This window comes from Ambystoma mexicanum, chromosome 11 (genome assembly GCF_040938575.1).
Source record: "Ambystoma mexicanum isolate Mex_15411 chromosome 11, UKY_AmexF1_1, whole genome shotgun sequence".
Lineage (NCBI taxonomy): Eukaryota > Metazoa > Chordata > Amphibia > Caudata > Ambystomatidae > Ambystoma > Ambystoma mexicanum.
This window is the reverse complement of record NC_090934.1, coordinates 1,385,745,322-1,385,765,440: the sequence shown is the minus strand read 5'-3', so window position 1 is coordinate 1,385,765,440 and position 20,119 is coordinate 1,385,745,322.

Sequence of the window (20,119 nt, the reverse complement as noted above, 5' to 3'; positions counted from 1 at the left end):
GCAAAGTTTTTATGTTGTGGTGATTTCTGGCTCTGCAGAGTTCACGTGAAGCTTTGAGAAGCTTTTATGTTGTTTTGGGTTGTGGTTCTGCAGGGCCCAGAGGCTTCTAGCAGAGCACTAGTGCCTGAAGCTATGTGAAGCTTAGATGTTGTTTTTGGTGACCTTATGGAGTAGGTAAGGTTCAGGGATTTCGGTTGAAATTCTTAAGATGCAAGTGATATTGTATCTTGTGTTTTTTCCTTGTGAATTTTTAGGTGGTTTCTGGGATTGCCACTGAATTCTTCTTGATCAATCTCAGAACCTTGGCAATGTTTCATCTTCGGCTGTGGTCACTATGGGGGTGTTTTGAATTGTTCAGAAGGGCTCAAATGTCAGGCCAACATTTGCAGCTGGGTTTTTTTGTGTTTGTGTTAGTGACAGCTAGTTGCCTTTAATTATGGTGTGATTGGGTGAGTGAGTGATGATCTGGTGTGGCTGTGTTCACTTGAATTTCTGAATGGGTCTAACAGTGGCATGAGTTGTAGTGTAGTTCTCTATTGACCCGGGTAGATTGTTGGGTTGTTAGTAAGTGTCTCGTGTTGTTACGACAGTACCTGGTCTTTCCGGTTTTGGGAGTTAGTGCTCGGAAGTGGCAGCTCGAGGTTTCTTTGTGGCAGGGAGAAACGGAAGGAGTTTTGTGTTTGATTGGCTTTGGTAGTGTTTGTTGTAGTTGCCAAGGTGGGCGGTTAGTGCTCGAAAGTGGCAGTTCGAGGTTCCCCGTGGCAGGTGGGAACGGAAGGTGAATTGTGTTGTTCTTGATTGGTTAGGAGCGTTAGGTGTGGCGGCTGGGTCTGTCGTAGGATGTTAGTTAAGCCTGTGGGTTCAATTGCTCGGGTAGTAAGCAGAACATAGTTGGAGCGAGGAAGCCATGTTCAGTGTGGTAGTAGGTGTGCCTTTAAGCAACAGGAGGAGGTGTTAAGGTTGGTTTCCTGATGATGAGTTTGACATGTGTTTGTCTGTTGAAAGAAAGGAGGTGTTAGGGTTGGCTCCTGTGCTGGCATGTATTCTGTGCCAGGATTGATGTCATCATTAGAATGTAAGCTGTGAGTGTGAGGTTAGAATGTTCAGAGATGTATTGGTTCTAACCCAGGCAGTTACAAGATGTGAGCCTGGGTGGTGGGAGCCAGTGGGCTCTTGTCCCTGATCCTCTTTGTATCTCAATGACTTGATGACATCTGATACTGTAACCTAAGAAGGTAATAAAGTAACCGCTAAGAGTACCTGGCCTGAGTATCTTGAGTGTCCTTTGGAGTGAACCCTATGACCAAGAGCTGGTCATAACACTATGCTTGCAAGGCTGGTCCATTGCTAATTTAGGGGTGCATCAGTATTGTGTTTGGCACACGCGGCCAGGGGCTGTGCTTCTACAGAGAAGCCTCATGAGCGCTCCCCATTTCCTAACTCAAGAGATGAGCGAAAACAAACCTGGAAAGGCACGTCAACACCCAGCACGTGTCCTGTCCACCATCTTAAATCAATTTTGGGTGCACACTGGAAAATGCTTCAAAGTTTGAAACTGGGGTGGAGCAGCATGCCATCACGCGGGTGGAGGCCTCTCAGACGTCCGTGCTTGCAATAGCTATTGCTTACCACTCTGTTACGCTTTTCGCTCACACGACCTAGTGGTGGAAACAACTATTGATATGCATAGTGGTAGGTACATAAATGTATACGGAAACAAACTAACTTAATGAAGGGCCATTCTCCCCATCTGTATGTTTTTGGCATGGCAATTTGCTGAACATTCTCCACTTGACTTTGCTGCAATTGGTTGCTTCTACTGCTATTTTAATGGGAAAAGTCTCAGCTGTCTGAGGATTGACAGACAAGTGTCTGTTTTGCTTTTCCTTTTTCGTTTAAAGGGTGCTTCTGTTCTATGTTAAATACTTTAAGGATTGTTGTCAGGTGTAATAGTGTAAATAGATTGCTGTTATTTCATCATGGCATGAGGTTTATTAGGGAATTTTAGACTGCACGTCAGTCAAGATCGTATTGGCTTTGCCCATGCTTATTTTTTTTAGGCTGCTGAAACCCCATCCCACTGTGCCCTTAGGATTAAGGGCGGGGCTGATGTTCAGGTGCAATTTGTTCTATATATTTACAAGCTTATCGAAACAAGTTCATTTTTGGTACCTGAGCGGGCTTTTTATTCTGAGGGCCAGTTATGCTGCCTGGCTGCTTAATTGCATTTTATCAGTTGAAGAGAACAATAATCAGCCAGTTTAGGAAATCGGTACAAAAGGTTTAAAGGGCAAAACCCACAAAACCATACATGCCAACATCCCCATCTCATTCGGCAGATGCTGGCTTAGTCCTATTTTCTGCATTCTGGGACTTGTAGTTGTGTTTTCCATTATTATTACAAGGCCACAAGTTCCAAAATGCAAAGAAAGAAGGTGACTGGAAAAGTGCCTCCAGTTTGGAAAAGAGCAAGCCGGCATCTATGTTAAGCTTCTGCCAACCCTGTCCCAAACAAAAAACAGGGGGCAAGTGAAATTAATTCAAAATAGGTGATAACTGCTCTACAATATGACTGATTGCTTGAAAACTATTTATATGGGATCTGGGTTGTCTGACCACAAAGGTTTTGTTCGCGGGTGGACTGCACGCAGTGTAATTGCTCAGGCCCCCGTTTTGACCGTACATTAAAAATGGGGGCCCGTGGGGGCGCTGTTGTGCACAAAGTCGCATGCAGCTTTAAACGCGCGAGCTCCGGCGACTAGCTGGGGAACGGGACATTTATCTCGCACTGAAATGTCCAGTTCCTGACGTTGTTGAGCAGCAGAGTGTCTAAAGGTGACTCGCACACTCACACGAAAAACCGCAATGATCGGATGCACGGCTCCAGAGATATTCCATTCTGAAACTGCGGCCCAGGGCGGTCTTCTGTACTGAGCCCGCCATCTTGGCTAGCTTCGCCAGCGGGATGGTGCGATTCCGGAAGCTGTACTGAGGAATCAGCATAAACTCCATATGTCGATGCAGAAGCGAGTCCGCGTGAGAGAACGACTGCAGCAAAGGCGGGATTCCACTCATGTGCAGATATCCACACGGCGATAATACCGGAGGAAAATAGAGGCGTGAGACACAGCCCCGACGGTACGATACCAGACTACCTCAACTGGCCTACCCTACCCTTTCCCTGGCCTCGCTGGGCCCGGATAAGGTCAGCAGACCTTCAACGTGCGATAAAAGCCTTTGGAACAGGCAGCCTTTTACCCATTTGGGGTGAAGGGGTGGCGTTATGATAAACTGGGCAATCCAGGCGGGTTGGAAATATTCGGCTGGACAGTGTGGCAAGGAGCGGCATCCATAAAACCCTCTGCATACCGTGGTGCGATTCCCCCCCTACAATAAAGGAAATGCCTCAGCCCGACGCAGACTGCATGGGGACACAGTTCCATAAATCAGGAACCAGCTAGAGAAAGCCACGGGCCGTATTACTGAAGCAGAGACGAGGATCTGCACCACTGAAGATACACTCACGACATTGCAGAAGACAGTGACCGAAATGGTGAAGGATCTGGGTATGGTCAAACTGAAGTGCGAGAATCTGGAGGCAAGGCCGAGGAGCAATAATATACGCATAGTCGGAGTGTCGGAAGACACACTTAAGGGCCCAATGGAGCTCGCTGTTGAGGAATTACTTAAGGAATTACTAGGAGATCCCGGCTGGTCGGTAATGGTCGTGGTGGAGCAGCTCACGGGTCGCTGGCTGCGCACACCAAACCACGTGCCTACCCAAGACCAATCATCACAAGACTGATGAACTACAGAGACAGAGACCTGGCTTTGCGAGCGGCAAGAGACAAGCAAGAACTGAAAGTGGGATCCAATATAATTCGTATCTTCCCAGACTACACTCTCGCAGTACAGCAAGAAAGACGCACATTGACTGGTGTGAAGAAGATGCTGCGCGAACGAGCGATACCCTACGCAATGTTGTATCCGGCTAAATTGCACCTGCAATATAAAAAAAAGACCTATTTTTTTACATTCCCGGACGAGGCTGCCTCCTTCGTAGAGACAAACATCCCCCTACCAGACAAGCATGCGGACGGGAGCGAAGACAGATGCTCGTGAACCAAGAGATGAGAATACAGATCATCGCTGACGCTGCAACTATCGCTTCGATCGTCTTGGTGAATGTAGAGACCTGGATACTACCACTGTAAATGGTACGATTATATTGGTTTCCAGCCTTTAGCTGTTCAACATATTTAGAATGTGTACTGGTAACATACATCAACCTGGACCGGAAAGTATAATGATGCAAGCATTGGTCCCTGACCCTGGCTGTCCCTGAGGTAGCCACCCACATGTGTGTGCATATGTTTGCTGTTTTGACCAGGGAGGGGAGATATTGTGTTGGGTGTGGCATAGTTGACGTTTGGGGAACTATGAGGGTGGGGAGGGGAGACCGGGGAACATTTGGGGTGTAAAACACAAAAAAATGCACAACCAGAAAGCACAACATTACAATATGGAGCACATCATATATTGGGGTAGGGTACCTGGGAAGGATAATAGATTGAATGTCTACAAGGAACCCTGAAGTGATAAAATTACTGAGTTGGAATGTGAGAGGGCTTGGTAGGCCAGTAAAGGTCCATAAGTTAATAACATATGTCAATAAAACAGGGGCACGGATACTGTATTTACAAGAAACCCATCTACTAGGGCACCAAGCGGGCAAAAACGCACCTGGATGGGGAGTGTAGAGGAGGTCCCAAATAAAACCTGCACTCCAGTCACCCATTTTGAAGTACCAGGAACGTTCACACCACAATAAGTGACGTATGATGAGCAAATAAACCAGCAGAGAGCCGCAGTGGGGCTCTGCCCAGTGCCTATCAGAAGAGCAACACCTATTGAAGTACTGATACCCAGAAAACCATGGACAGTAAGTTATCCATTAAGGAAACTGTTATAATGTACTTGTTGCCAGTGCATGACTGCAGGAATGCTGCTGTGTCCGAGTTTGGAACGCGGTGTGAGCCTGCGGAATGTTTGGCTATGAAACCAGCTCCTGGATTCCTGCCTGGTCAGTTGAGCCTAGGTGATGGGACCCGGTGGTCACTCCTAGATAACAGCTTGTGTAACTTACAATAAAGTTCTTACAAATAACCCTAAGAAGTCTACAGAAGCTGTCTTATAATATTGGCGACGAGGATTTTAAAGAACCCATGCAGAGAGGAAGAAAGCTGAGCTGTGGTGGGGGAGCAGCAGAAGAAACTGAGAGGCCACTGCCCCCAGTCATCCAGAAGTAAGTGTCCCATCACCCAGGGGCCCAAGAGCGCAGGGGGTTAGAAAGAGATGATAAAGGGGTGTGGAAGAAGTGAAGAAGAGAAGTGAAGCCCCAATAGATAATTAAAACCCTAAGAGTATATGCGCTGGCCCCACAAGTTTGAAGTATAAAGCCTAAAGTAATCTTAGCAGATTAAAAGTAGAGCGCAAGGGACTTGGTAGTAATCAAGGGTGGCACCAGGGTGAAGCAAGCAGTGAAGTTAAGGGCACCCTGCGCGAATATAAGAGGTTCTGAAGTAGAAGAAGTAACTTGGGAAAGCTGTGAAGCCCCAACATAGAAGCGTATCCATGTATGAAAGTGAAGCCCCTAAGTGGAAGTAAGAAGTTTGTACCCAGGTGATGTAGAGCGCATGAGATTTAAAAGTAAACAAACTCCAGTTGAGCCATAAGGAGAAGTGTGCTGCGGGTCCTCCGTTTGTGAGACAAGAAGGAGTTTTTAAGAGCTGAGGGCTGAGGCTATCGAAGTGAGGGAAAGCTGTGAAGCCCTTGTAAGAAAACTCCAGTGTAAAGAAGCAGCATTGGGGTAAAGTGTAAAGCCCCATTATGAAAACATGACCCCTAAGGGAACGTGTTATGATGGATGTTAGTGGAAGAAGCCACAGGATTATGCAAGTGGAAGTAATATGCTGTGCGAAACTACAGCTGTGCATTATTCGCCGTGTGACGGTTGGGCTGTGGAGCTCAGCATCCCTCTGAGCCTGAAGTAAAACTGATGATGTCAGTAGTGGAGCAGTAGGAGTTGGTGAAGCTGCGTTATGTGAGACGTCATAGTAGATGACAAGGAGTAGCATAGAACTCTGTGTGCGTTTCGGTCAATGTCAGGAGCAACTGCGCATTACGTGGCCCGTTGTAGTGACTCAGGGTCTGAGGAAAGGACCCATCTACGTTCGCTGAAAGCAGGAAGTAAACCATTGGCCAACGTAAGATTTTGGACGTGTGTCATAAGCAGGAAGAAAAAGGAAGACTGTGCTACAGAGTTGATGACAAGACGTTTGGTGCAGCGGAGTTCGTCCGGCGCTGTGCGGAGTTTGGAAATTTGTTTTTAGAATATCACAGATGGTTGCAATGTGTGAACAGGTCATGAAGATTTCGCCGGAGAACTCAGATGAAGATATCACCGGCAGCGTTTCACACAAAGAAGAAGTCCAAGCAGTGCCGAAAGTTCGAGGTGACAATGAACTGTCAAGTGGGAATTCAGAGGAGATTCAAAAACTTCGCTGTGTATTCTTTACTGTTTTTGTCTAAGTATGACATATAATAATGGCTGTAAGCACCCATGAAAAGAAATGTAAAAACAGCTTATTGATGGAAGTGTGCATATGGTTTACTCTATAAGTATTCGTGGGAAGGAGTATTCAGTAAGTGTAATTGAAGAGGTAAACAGTGTCAGAGTTTAACCTATTAGAGGTTTTTTAGGGTAAAAGTGGACTCATTTGGACTTCCTGAATATGCACAATTTATGTAAGAGTGTGAGTGACCAGTACGGTGTCAGTCGCTAGATGTAACATTTTGCGGCTTTTCAGGTTACGTTGCAAATAGCAACATGGACTCTTAGAATGAAGAAAATGCTGTTTGATGTTTAATTGTTTAAAGGTTGCATTGTAGTGTAGCAATTTACCTATACAAATTGTGTGGTGTGTAGGTGTCTCCCGTCTGAAGTTTAGAAGTTGTAAATCTGAACTTTAGAGGTTTTAAAGTTTGAAGCAACATTTCCTCCAGAGTTGTGAAATCTGATGTCTGAAGCTTGAGGGATTACATCCCCTGTCAGTAAAGTTGAAGTTTTGAAATAAGAGCCCAAGTGAGCTAGTAGTAACTCTTTTTGAGGCATTTCAGGGTATGTTGCTAATAGCAACATGGACCTATAGAAGCTACTTCCTATGGACTAGAGGCAGCAGAAAAGTGTATGCGAATGTTAGTGTGAAGATGTTGAGCTAGCACTAACTCTTTTGAGGCATTTCAGGGTACGTTTATAATAGCAACATGGACTTTTACGTGTGCAGTGAGGCTTAGGGTCACCATGTGGCCATGGACTTGTAGGAAAAATAGCATAAAGTTGAAGTGATGTAGATCATGCTTAAAGTTTGCATTAAATTTAAGGTGTGTGGAAGCGTATTTGAGATTACCAAATGTTTAAGAAGTGTGGGAAGTGCAGTAAATTGTCAAGGTTGAATTGTGCAAGAAGTCCCAAGTAGATGAAGGTAGCACATTCAAGAGAGGATGTAGTGCACCATGAGTGAAGTAAGTCTAAAGTTGAAGTGGGAGTAGAGACCCACTGTGTGTAGGGATGAAATCCCGGAGTAGTTGAGCATGAAGTATGCACTTTGAGGGATCACGTCTCGTAGGGGCAGAGCAGAAGTCTGAAGTAAGTGCACCATGAGTGAAGTAAGTCTGAAGTTGAAGTGGGAGTAGATACCCATTGTGTTTCGGGATGACGTCCCAGAGTAGTTTAGCATAAAGTTCTGAACTTTGAGGGATTACGTCCCCTGGGAGTAGAGCAGAAGTCTGAAGTAAGTGTAGGGATTTATTTCCTATATAATTAAAGTATAAAGTATAAAGTCGGAAGTATGGGCACGGATTATGTCCCCCAGCATTTGAGTTTTAAGTCTGATGCAAGTGTAGGGGTTTTGTCTCATTCCATTGAAGTATGACGTCTGAAGCCAGTATAGGGATTATGTCCCCTAGCAGAAGAGTTTGAAGTTTTGAAGCAAGTGTAGGGATTTTGTCCCATTTCATTGAAGTATGAATTCTGAAGCAGTTTAGGGATTATGTCCCCTCGCAGTAGAGTTTGTAGTCTGAAGTATGTGTAGGGTTTTCTTCACATATTATGATTAAAGTTGTGAAGATGTTGTAGGGATTACGTCCCATTTTAGTAAAGTATTAAGTCTGAAGTATGGGTAGGGATTATTTTATGTATTTTTATTTTATGTTTTTTAGATTACGTCCTGAGGCAGTTTGCCATGGGATCTAGAGCTATAGCAATACAGGTGAAGCTGTAAGCGTTTTGTATGAGAAGAAGTAGGCGTTTAGAGCTTTTACAAAGTGTGATCGGTGCAGAGGCAGTACCAGGAAGAATTCGCACTAAAGGTTTATGAAAAACTTACAGGACGAAAAATGCTTAAAATCTGTGTTTAAGTGATGCTTTTCAGTAAAAGAGACAGTGTTTTGTGTAGTGAAGCTGGTCCCGACATCTAGTGATCAAGAATGCAGATGCCCATAATGTGTATGCGCTTAAGGTAGTGGCGTGTTAGTGATAGAACAGAACTTTGTGAAAGCTACATGCCAGCCGGTACGTTGGTCCGGTGCAGGGAAGATGGCGCTGAGCAGGGTCACAGCAAAGTATTACTCTGTGGACAGTTAGAGCAAAGTACCATACAACGTAGATACAACATGGGCAGGAAGTTATGAGCACACCAGTGTATAAGCAAAGAAAAGGGAAGCTGTCCCTATTATAGATGTTGAGCAGAGTAAAAAGAGCTCTGCAAAAGCAGTAGGGAGCCTAAAGAAAGGCTTCTTTTGTCCAAGCCATGGAAAATGAACATATCCTTTTTCAGATGTACTGCTAGATGAAACCAGCAATATTCAAATGTTATGATGCTACAAGAGATGTATGAGGTTAACATAACATGTAGTATGTGTATTGAGTATGAATGCACCAAGTGACATTTGAGCATGAAAGCCAGATATGGATGGTATATATATATTGAAGTTCAAAGATGTAATCTATTGAGGAACTTTAAGATAATATGACGTCCATGGACGTTTTACGTTTTAGATGATCTTAAGAATGGTGTTTGAGTCCATGAGATAGTGAGTTAGAACTAATGATCTTGAAGAATGTCAGGATTACGTTGCCCAGTGGCGACAAGGACTGTTAGGAAGCTGGAAGGAATGAGGAAGGTGTAAAAATGAGCCTGCCAGAGGGCAACATGGACTTTTAGGGCTCCATATGTTGGCAGTTTTACAGTGCAAAATGTCCTAGGGATATGGTAAGAATTTGTTGAAGTTCTGAAGGGGAGATAGCGTCTTCCCAGTTGTCCTCGGTGTGATCAAAGAGTTGAGTTGGGTAGAGGTAGCCGCCTAATAGTGAAGGGTAGCGCCTTCCCATAGTTTGCTTAGTATGAAGTTGTGTAGGTATATTTTCCAGTGCATGGGGGAGATTGCGTAGGGATTCCATCCCAGTATAGTGGGAGGGTAGCGCCTTCCCATAATAAGCGTGAAGACTGTGCAGGGATTCCGTCCCGGTATAGTGGTGGGGTAGCGCCTTCCCATATCTAATAAGTGTGAAGAAAGTGTAGGGATCCCGTCCCGGTATAGTGGTGGGGTAGCGCCTTCCCATATCTAATAAGTGTGAAGAAAGTGTAGGGATTCCGTCCCGGCATAGTGGGAGTTTAGCGCCTTCCCACATCTATTAAGTGTGAAGAAAGTGTAGGGATTACGTCCCGGTGCAATGAAGCCTAAGTCCTCTTATAGCAATTAAGTTGGTGGTATGAAGTATGTAGAGGGATCCCGTCCCAGTATAGTAGAGGTTAGCACCTTGCCAGTGCACATAAGTTTGAAGCATGTGTAGGGATTCCGTCCCAGAGTAGTATCGTATAGAGGTTAAGTGATACATTAATAGTTGTATAGAGCTTGAAGTGAAGCAGGAAGTAACCTCAGTAGGATATTCGAAGCCTGAAGTATGTTTAGGGACAACGTCCTAGTTATTTCTTTTGAGTTGCATCCCTCCAGAAGATGCCAAGCATTATGACACATATTGTTGTGTTTGACCGCTCTTTGTTTGGGTCATCATTGGAAAGAGAGGAGATGTGTTATAATGTACTTGTTGCCAGTGCAGGCCTTTAGGAATGCTGCTGTGTCCTAGTTTGGAACGCGGTGTGAGCCTGCGGAATGTTTGGCTATGAATCCAGCTCCTGGGTTCCTGCCTGGTCAGTTGAGCCTGGGTGATGGGACCCAATGCTCACTCCTAGATAACAGCTTTTGCAACTTACAATAAAGTTCTTACAAATAACTGTAAGAAGTCTACAGAAGATGTCTTATAATAGAAATCCTACCAGCAAATAAAAGGAAATGAAGATTGCGTAAGTACTGTCCCAGAAGAAACCAAAAAGGTCTTAATGGAAGACGAATGGTGACATCACGAGAACTCGGACAGACTCACAGATAGAAGAAATGATGACCTGAGAATGACACAAAAGAGACGAAACGCCATGAGTAAGGATATCGTAAACTTAAAACAAAAGAATGATGTCTAAATGTAAGAAAATTAAGCTGTAAGCAATACGAAGACAGTTGACCAGTTTACAACTGTAAATATGCTTGGAACCACAAGAAAGCTATGGAAACAGTGCAGCTTGCTATGCTAAGTAGAAGAGTAGTGAGGCAAGCACCATTATTCATAAATCTACCTCAAACAAAGTACTTTATTATAAGTATATTTCAAACGAAGCAGAATCAACCCAGGTTGCTAAAGGCCAAATGAGCAGGGATTCATATTTAGCAGAACGAGAAGAGACAGCTGAATCGAAACTCGGCAGAAGCAACTCGTGCCAGGGAAGCCAAGGTCATACCAATAGACGAGGCGAATAGTGGCTACATTTAATTGAAACTAAGAACAGAATATTCTGCCTCTGAAAGGTGGAGATAAGAAGATGCAGGCAGGTGGTGGGCTAAATAAGAATCAAATACACAAATTGAGAGAAAAGAGACAAATTCACGGTGTGGGAAGCACGTGACCAGCCGAGCAAGAAGAAGCTAGGGTTTACACCTACGCTTGGCACCCGCCCAGGCAGGAGATGTCAGAACTTTTCCAGACAGAAGATGCAGTTTCGAGGCCAACCACAGTGAAATAATTGACACATGGCTGCTAAAGAGATGATTGATTGTAACCGTAATCAGAGGAAGGCCGGGTAACTAAGGGGCACCCCGCACCTGGCCGACCATTCTGCCTGCTGCTAAGCAAAGTGGAAAAGTATGCATGGGGTTGGTGCCAACCCAATCACAATGGACCAAATAATCTAGGGTCCTATAGTTAGTAGAACCAATTAGACGTTGTACTCTTAGTGACGTCTACAGTAGTAATTTTTTAAGGAAGGGCTTAGACGCCCACCTGACAGTGTTTACCCAATCCCCTCACTCTGTTACCATATAAAGATATAGTACCTATAGTAAAGTTACCTTTTCCTAACCAATAGAATTGCATGTTAACTTTTGAGTGTTACATGTCAATTATGACGAGCTTTGAGTATAAATGTTACAACTTGTATGAAGTTCGTTGGAGTTGAAGCAAGAAGGATGATCGCATCACTGCTGATATCCATGGCTCCCCTTTTTTGTACTTGTCACTAAACAGACTCCCTTTTCCAAACCATTGAGTTGTCCTTATTGATTGGTGTTGGAGTAATAAATCTGTACCCCCATCCATCTCAAGAGTGCTATCTTGTCTTAAAGTACTTCTGAGCAAACCTCGGTTCTAGGAGCCGGCTGGGGGTCTCGGAGTACACTTGGTAGCAGAGGATGGTTATTGATTATCGATTAGAATAAGACACCCATTGAACGTCGACATAAAGTAACTCTAGGTCTTCGGCAATATCGCAAGTCCTTTGCCATTCGGCCGAGTAGAGCGTGAAGCTCCCCGTAGACAGTGGTAGTGTAAGAAAACAAAACCTGCAGGACGAGATCTGAAGGGACCTATGTTTCCCCACGTAAAACCCTTACCAATCCTACGGGCAGCTGAGCGGGAGAAAAGCTGAAGAAGACAGTAACAAAGGCGGTGATCCCGAGGGTGCGTGAAAAAGACTGAGTGGGCCTCATTACGTGGCATGGCTGCCTTAAAAATCGTGTCCGGGTCCGGGTTCCCTGAATGGGGAAATACCGGGCCATTCCGAGTATGGAGGGCCCGGTATTCCCTCCATCAGGGAACCCGGGCCCGGTCCTTCCCCATTCCCATTCGAGCCCTCATAGGGCTCAATGGGGAGGGAACTAAAAACGGGCCCATTACGAACGGGCCCATTGTTAGCTCCCTGATCCCCTCGCGGGACATGCTATGGACGTCTGGAAAAACCAGATGTCACAGCGGGTCCTGCGAGGGGACCTCGTAATTGTGCGGAATGGGTTTAACGCCGCCGGCACCATTACCTGTGTCGTTATACCCATTCCGCACAAGTCATAAAGAGGCCCAGTGTGTTGGCAAAAATGCATGCTTTAGAACAAGTAAAGGGAAAAGGTAACAGAGGGAGGTGGGAAAACAAAATATAGTTAGAAGTAGAGAAGAATGTATATATCTAAGGGGAAGGGAATAATGACTCAAGAATAATTAAGCAAATAGAGAGAAGATACCGGGGAGAACACCCGAGAAGAGAGAGGTTACTGGGAAGGACACCCGAGAAGTGAAAGGGTTCACCTTATTCCTACACTTTTAATACAAGCGGCTAGAAGAAACATGTATCCATAGTCCCAACTAAAGGGGAACAAATAGATTACCACAGCGATTAAAGATGCCGTGAAAGGGATACGTTTAAACTCCATGAAGGGGTAATGATTAGAGGCAGAGATAAATGTGACCAGCTGGTGTTCGTCTAGTCTGTTAAATGTCTGTTTTATATGTTGTTTGTTGTGACGTCACAAGTCGAAACATTTTCGTTGAGAAAACTGATTTCAATTCTACGTGATTGAATAGCTGAGATAATATAGTATACAAATTGAGGTTTTTTGAGTAAAATAGAAGATATAAAATTTTGTGGAAAAAAAAATCGGGATTGGAGCTTGCTGTGATTGGTGCTCGCTCATATTGTTGGAAACTGTTTAAGTCACGTGCAGTTTTGACAAGTGTTATATAAGGGAAAGGGAACAGATTTAAACATTGAGGACATAACTCCATTAGCACACCTATGCAAACAGTTGCCGAAACATGCACCCAAACTGAAGAAATATAGTACAGAGTGGATGAAAGTAACCGCCCACAAAATGTTTATGCCATGGCCACAGGGCGGGTCCTTATCTAAAGCTGTCTTGCAACACATGACGATATATTTGCACGCCACATACATGGGCAAAAAGTTAGACAAACGCCTAGCTATTTTAGAGCTTTGGAAGATGTATGAACAAGAAAAGGGAGAGGAGACGCCAATAGATTGGATACTTAATATATATGCTCAGAGAGGGGTGAGACGCCTACAGCGCCACCCGCCCCATCAAACGAAGGTTGAAGAAAGTAAAGACGAGGGACTGTACCCGCTGAGAGAACTAAAGGCATCACGGGTTATAGCAACCCGGCATATCAGTCACCTACGCAAAGAAGTGATGAAAATCAGGGGAAAGATAAGGATAAGGATATCACCTCCACGGTCCCAAGGGACAAGGAGAGACGCAATGACGAAAGAAGGGATCAGGCACAGATGAGTGCATCTCTCGACAAGGAGAGAGAGGGCAAAAGATGGAAGGGAAACGAAGCTAGAACTGATGAGATAGCATTTGCAAAAGACGAATGGATGGGAGGGCAAATTCTATTGAAACTTGATGGCAAAGGCATAGTTGATGCGAAACAAAAAGAGAGGCTAGACGAGGTACAGAGAAAGGGGAAAGAGAAGGAATTGAGAGATGAAAGAATAAGAAAGAAAGACAAAGGCAAGAACAGCTCTATCGCGAAGAGCAATAAGACAGCTCGATCGCAAACAGCGAGCACCCAACGATCAAGACAGACAGAAGCAGAAAAGGGCAGAGGAAGAGCAACGAATACGAGAGAAGAGAATAAAGAGACGAAGGGATGAGGAAATCCAAAGGGCAGATGAACGTAGAAATTAAAAGAAACAGGAAGAAGATAGGGTCAGAGAAGAGACGAGGAAGCGCAAAGAATTCAATGACGATGTAGAACGTAATCGAAGACAGAGAGAGCAGGCGATCTTGAATATCTGGGGAGAGAGGTTAAAAAACTCACTCCAGTAGTAGATTGGGAAGATATCGAAGTATTCTTTCCTGTGTACGATTCAGTACCAGGCACATCTAGGGCAAATATTGAAGATGACTTCAACACCAGAAGCATCGGAGAAATGATCGATAGAATATATGATGAAATGGGGCTAGAACAAACACCCCAAGGGGGGGGGGCGAAGACTAGTGCCTGGAGAGCACTCAACTTTAAAACACTGAGGATGTTTCCCGAAGTAGTGGGAATAGGGAACTATCCCTGGATAGATTAGAAACAAGTAGGAACAAAGAAGACACAAGAAGTTGCGAGTCTGCAGACACTAGCGAGTCTGCAGCAAGAGCATCAGAACTAGCCACTCAGTCAGAACGACACGAAGAAGTATCTCACGGTCAGACGGGGTGTCTCCACCGCCCTATGTAGACAGACTTAGGTCACTGCCAGGCAGGCGGCGATGCGGGAACATTACCCCTGCCATAGATAGAAGAACCATGAGGGAAGAGAGAGAGAGCTATACATCCCAATTTCTGTTACTCGAGAAAGGGGGAGCAAGACCAAAATATATTCCATGGCCACACATGAATTGAGAAAATTTGAAAAACAAGCTTCCAATGCTGACATCGGGAGCCGGAAAGTGGATACACAAGTTAGAAAAAATGACAGGAGGGAACATGTTAGCTATAGGAGATATCAAGGGTCTCCCAATCGCCATATTTGGTTAGAGAGCAGACGATGTATAGACACAGGCATGTTACCCGGGTGTAACCACAATCAACACTGCACATGACGGAACTCCATTTAACAACTGCAGAGCCGCAGTATGGAAAGCACTATGAGTGCTTTACCCAGACACTTCCGATATGGGAGCTATAATGACACAAAAATGAAGCAGCCTGAGGATCTGTTGCTTTATATACAGAATTTCCAAGACGCCTAGGTACTCGAAACTCATGAATCTTGGAGGAAATCTACACCTGTATTCTACCATATATTGTGCCAAGGGCTGCCAGAACCAGTACAGAAACAGCTCAAGAAATTGGTAGGAATCAAGCCAAACCTTGGTCAGAAATACAGTTGATCATCACACACTATTGCAGATTGCTGCAAGAAAAGAATCGCAAAAATGAAGCTGCACGAAAGGATGAGGAAGCGAAATTGGTGCAGAAAAAATTGTCAAAATGTGCTCTTGAGGGAGCCATGATAACTAGTACAGCTGAATCGAGCATGCAACAGGTGACTAATCCACAGCAGAATAATCAGAGCAATACCAGATTTTACCCCATGGGGAGAGGATTTAGAGGAAGAGGATGGCAGAGCAATCAGGGAGGGTTCCAAAATAATCAAGGAGGCTTTCAAAATATGCAACATGGTAATCAAGATATGTAAAATGGGCAAATGATTCGACCACGACCAGAATGTTGGTTATGTGGGATGATAGGGCATTTAGGGTGCACATGCAGAAACCAAGGCATGGTGCAGAACGGCCAAGGGACAGGAGCAGGTACGGTAAGTCCACCTGCATTCATACAACAAGGTGTTGCACAGAATCACACGATGCAAACACAAGCGCCAGGAGCGCAACAAGGCGGGCAACCTCAGAATATGGGGAGTTTTCCACAAGAACAATCCCAACAGGCACCGATGCAACTATCACAGACAGTGAGCACAGGACAGACCATGAACCCTGGAATGGGAAGTAACAATGGGAATGGGGGAATCCACCAGCAAACAGTGAGCCAAAATTGTATATGGACTAGGATAGCTCACTGGGAACCCTTATGTGTTCTATCCTATCAGTGACACCAGACCCTCACCGGGAACCTAGGGTGGATGTCGTTGTAGCGGATAAAGAATATTCCTTCTTAGTTGACACTGGTGCAACACGCTCGTGCATACGTGAAGTCAAGTTTTCCTTGTCCGGCGAGGCCATAAATACTCAGAGTTTCACAGGAGCAACATCTCATGTTCACTTCACAAATGCACTTCCAGTCTACATAGGAATGTGAAATGAATGTGCCTTTATGATATTCACGTCAGACCTCAGTAAACATTTTGGGTCGAGATTTTATGACAAAGTTAAACATGACAATCTCATTCACGGAGGAGGACATAGTATGTTCAACTCCAGAAATGCACTATTCAAATGTATGCGAAATGATCAGAGCATATGCAGGACACACAGCTATGAGGGCTATACCATTAGAGCCAGAAATATTCACGTATGGTATGCGCATACTAATGGCAGCGCTGCCAGGTCTTGCAGACAGAATCATGAGAACCCCAGATGAGTTTCTATTTAGACCAAGAATACCTATGCACGAGGAGAAGGGACAAGTATTTCCCTTGATGACACACACAGCTGCAGTACGAGGGAGAATGGCCTTGATAGATGGTTATGACGATGAAGGCCGACAATGGTGTGCATTAATCACCACTGAAGAAGGATACCGATTGACTGACGTCACTGATGACGATCTGTTTGAAGAACAAGCAGATATTGGAGAGACAATGGTGGAAGTGAATCTCACCTTTTGGGTGAAAATGATCAAAAGAGAAGTGCCTCAAAGAATGATGTTGGCACGAAACCATCCTGAATATTTTAATGACAACATGGCCCAGATGCCTGTCTCAGTATGGACTACAAGACCCTATGACGTAGGCCTCTTGAAAGGAGTTGGAGAAGTGAAAATTAAACTGAAACCAGGAGCAATTCTACCAAAAGCCTGACAATATCCCATGTCCAGAGAAGCAGATGAGGGGATTTTTAAGACAATTTCGGCAATGATGGAGCAGGGCAATTTAGTGACGTCAGAGTCGTCATGCAATACCACAGTTTATCCGATCAAGAAATCAAAGGGAGGGTCTTGGAGGCTAATTCAAGATCTGAGGCCAATAAATGATATTGTTGTGACCGAGTTCCCTTTAGTTCCTAACCCGGCTACAATTCTATGTAATATACCTTTTGAGGCAAAATATTTCACGGTAATTGACTTGAAAAATGCATTTTTCTCAATCCTGTTGCACCGTGACTCACAAGATCTGACGTCATTCACATTCAGACAGATGCGTCTGAAAAGCACGAGGCTACCCCAGGGGTATTGTGAGTCTCCATCTATTTTTAACTGCAGATGGACTTAAGCAATATTGCATTAAAAAGTGTTGTCCTGCAATATGTGGATGACATCTTAATTTGCAGCACGACAGAAGAGCAATGCAGGCACGATTCTGTTCAGCTATTGACTATACTGGCTTAGAAGGGATATAAGGTTGACAAGGAAAAGCTACAATATTTTCAAAAAGAGTGCTGTACATAGGCCAGCTGATCTCACATGAGGGAAAGAGAGTGACCCCAGAAAGGACTGAAGCCATACTGAACATGGCTAAACCACAAACGATAAAACAGATGCAGAGCTTTTTAGGCCTATGTAACTATGTCAGAGCATGGGTCTTTGACTATAGCTCTTACACTAAGCCTTCACTTCAGGTCCTAAAGAAGGCCCAAGTGACAAAACAAAAGATTGAATGGTCTGAGACCACGGAGGAAGGATTTGCTGAACTCAGAAGAGCTATTTGCACAGCACCAGTTCTAGGGATTCCCAATTATGCAGAGGAACTTCACCTGTTCTCACACACAAATGCCAGCGTTATGACGGCAGTACTCACAGAGAGAACCACATTGGGGTACATGCCCCTGGCATACCATAGTGGAAATTAAGACCCAGTAATGAGAGGTCATTTCCCGTGCAAACAGAGTTTAGCTGCCGCAGCGTTCGCCATAGAGAAGGCTACAACCATTGTAATGGGTTGCTTAATGACGTCTGTCGAGCACTCGCTTTTTGCCATTCTAGAGAAACCAAAGGGAACATTGACATCTCTGAGAGCTTCTGCTTATGAAGTGATCATATCAAATTAATTGATTAAGGTAGTCCAATGTAAGAGAGTGAACCCAGCTACGTTTATAGCAGAGCCAGTCACTGAAGGAGAGCCAATACATGACTGTGCAAACTATGAAGAATTCTATAACAAAATTCCCAGGGTGAAAGAAAATGCCTTGGCAGAAGGAGAAAGTGGGCCTCATTACACGGATGGCGGCGGACCAAAGTGCTATTAGCACTTTGTTCCATGCCGGTAAAATATTGGCACCGCCTTGGTGGAAAGGGGAATCACCTCCCTATTCCAAGGTTGGCGGGGCGGTAATTCCCCCTTCCCCCATTGCCCTTCCCCATTCCCATTTTTGCCCCATAGGGCATAATGGGAATGGGGAAGGTGCTAATTACGGCACCGCAAATTGCGGTACCGTAATTAGCTCCCTGGTCCCTTTGCGGGTTGGTTTTTAACGCCTGCAAAAAGCAGGCGTTAAATTCCCCAACCCGCAAAGGGACCTCGTAGTAAGGCGGTAAGGGTTTACCGGTAAAATACCGGTACCGGTAAACCCTTACCGCCTACCGTGTAAAGAGGCCCAGTGTCTTTATTGACGGTTCTTTGAGAATCGATCAAAATGATGGGCAAAGATATGCAGGCGTTGTTGTGATGAAGCACACAGCAAATGGAGAATTCCGAGTACTTAGTGCGCGAATACCATCTCATTACTCAGCACAGGCTGCAGAATTATTGGCGTTGATAGTCGCTATTGACAATCACGCAGACCAGGAAGCAACGGTATACAGTGACTCCGACTATGTGACGTCAACAGTGCATGCAGGCTTAGCGCGTTGGAAAAGGAGGGGCTACCTCCGAGCAGACGGCACGCCAGTACAGCACGCAGCCTTATTGGATAGGCTGATTAAGGCACTACAGCTCCCAGTGGGCATAGGGGTCGTGAAATGCGCCGCCCACACGAGAGGGACACATTTATTCTCACGCAGAAATCAAGTAGCAGACACAGAAGCCAAGCTTATGGCATCCATGAATGAGACAATCATGGAAGTGGAAGTCACCCATACCAATGAGAGAATGATGGTTGCACGAAATACACCTGAAAGCTATAACAGTCTAGGGCAAACACAGTTGATGGAACTCCCAGGGGAGGCACCAAAGGAAGAGAAGAATCTTTGGAAACAACAAGGGTGTTCTTTAAACCCCTCTGACAGTTTGTGGTGACAAGACAGCACTGGTAAACCAGTGATGCCTGTAGCCCTATTAAAAATAGCGCTGGAGCAGTTACATTATCCGGCACACATGACAAAAGAGAATCTAGCAGCAACACTCGCAGAAGACTGGTTCATACCGAATGTAACCAAGCACGTTGCATTTTTTATAGTAAACTGTATAATCTGCCAACAATTCACAGCTGGGCACACATTAATAGTAATAAGAGGAGTCATCCCCAGGCCAAATGAGCCTTTTCAGCACTTGCATGTCGATTACGTTGACATGATTCAAGTATGTAATGGGTACAGTTACTTAATTGCTGTGGTATGTGCATTCTCTGGATGGATTAAGGCAGGTCTCTGTACACACCCAGACTCTACCTGTGCGGCCAAATTTTAGTGAGAGAAGTCTTCCCCAGGTGGGGGGTGTGCGAGCTCATGAGATCAGATAACGGAGCTCACTTTGTAAACGAGACATTCAAACAGATTAGCTTGCTGCTTGGTTAAGCACAAGTTCTCGTCAGCGTATCATCCGCAAGGTAACAGGGTCTGTGAGAAGCTCAACTGCTTATTAAAGGAAAGTATAGCCAAGTTGAAGCTTACTCTAAGAAAGGGATGGTTGCAGTGCCTTCCTTTTGCACTGTATGCACTTAGGAACCAACCCAGTTCTGACCATCATCTTACGCTACACGACACGAGATAGCCACAGGAAGAAGAATGCGTACTCCTCTGACACCCCGAGATAGAGCTAGATGTGATGCCC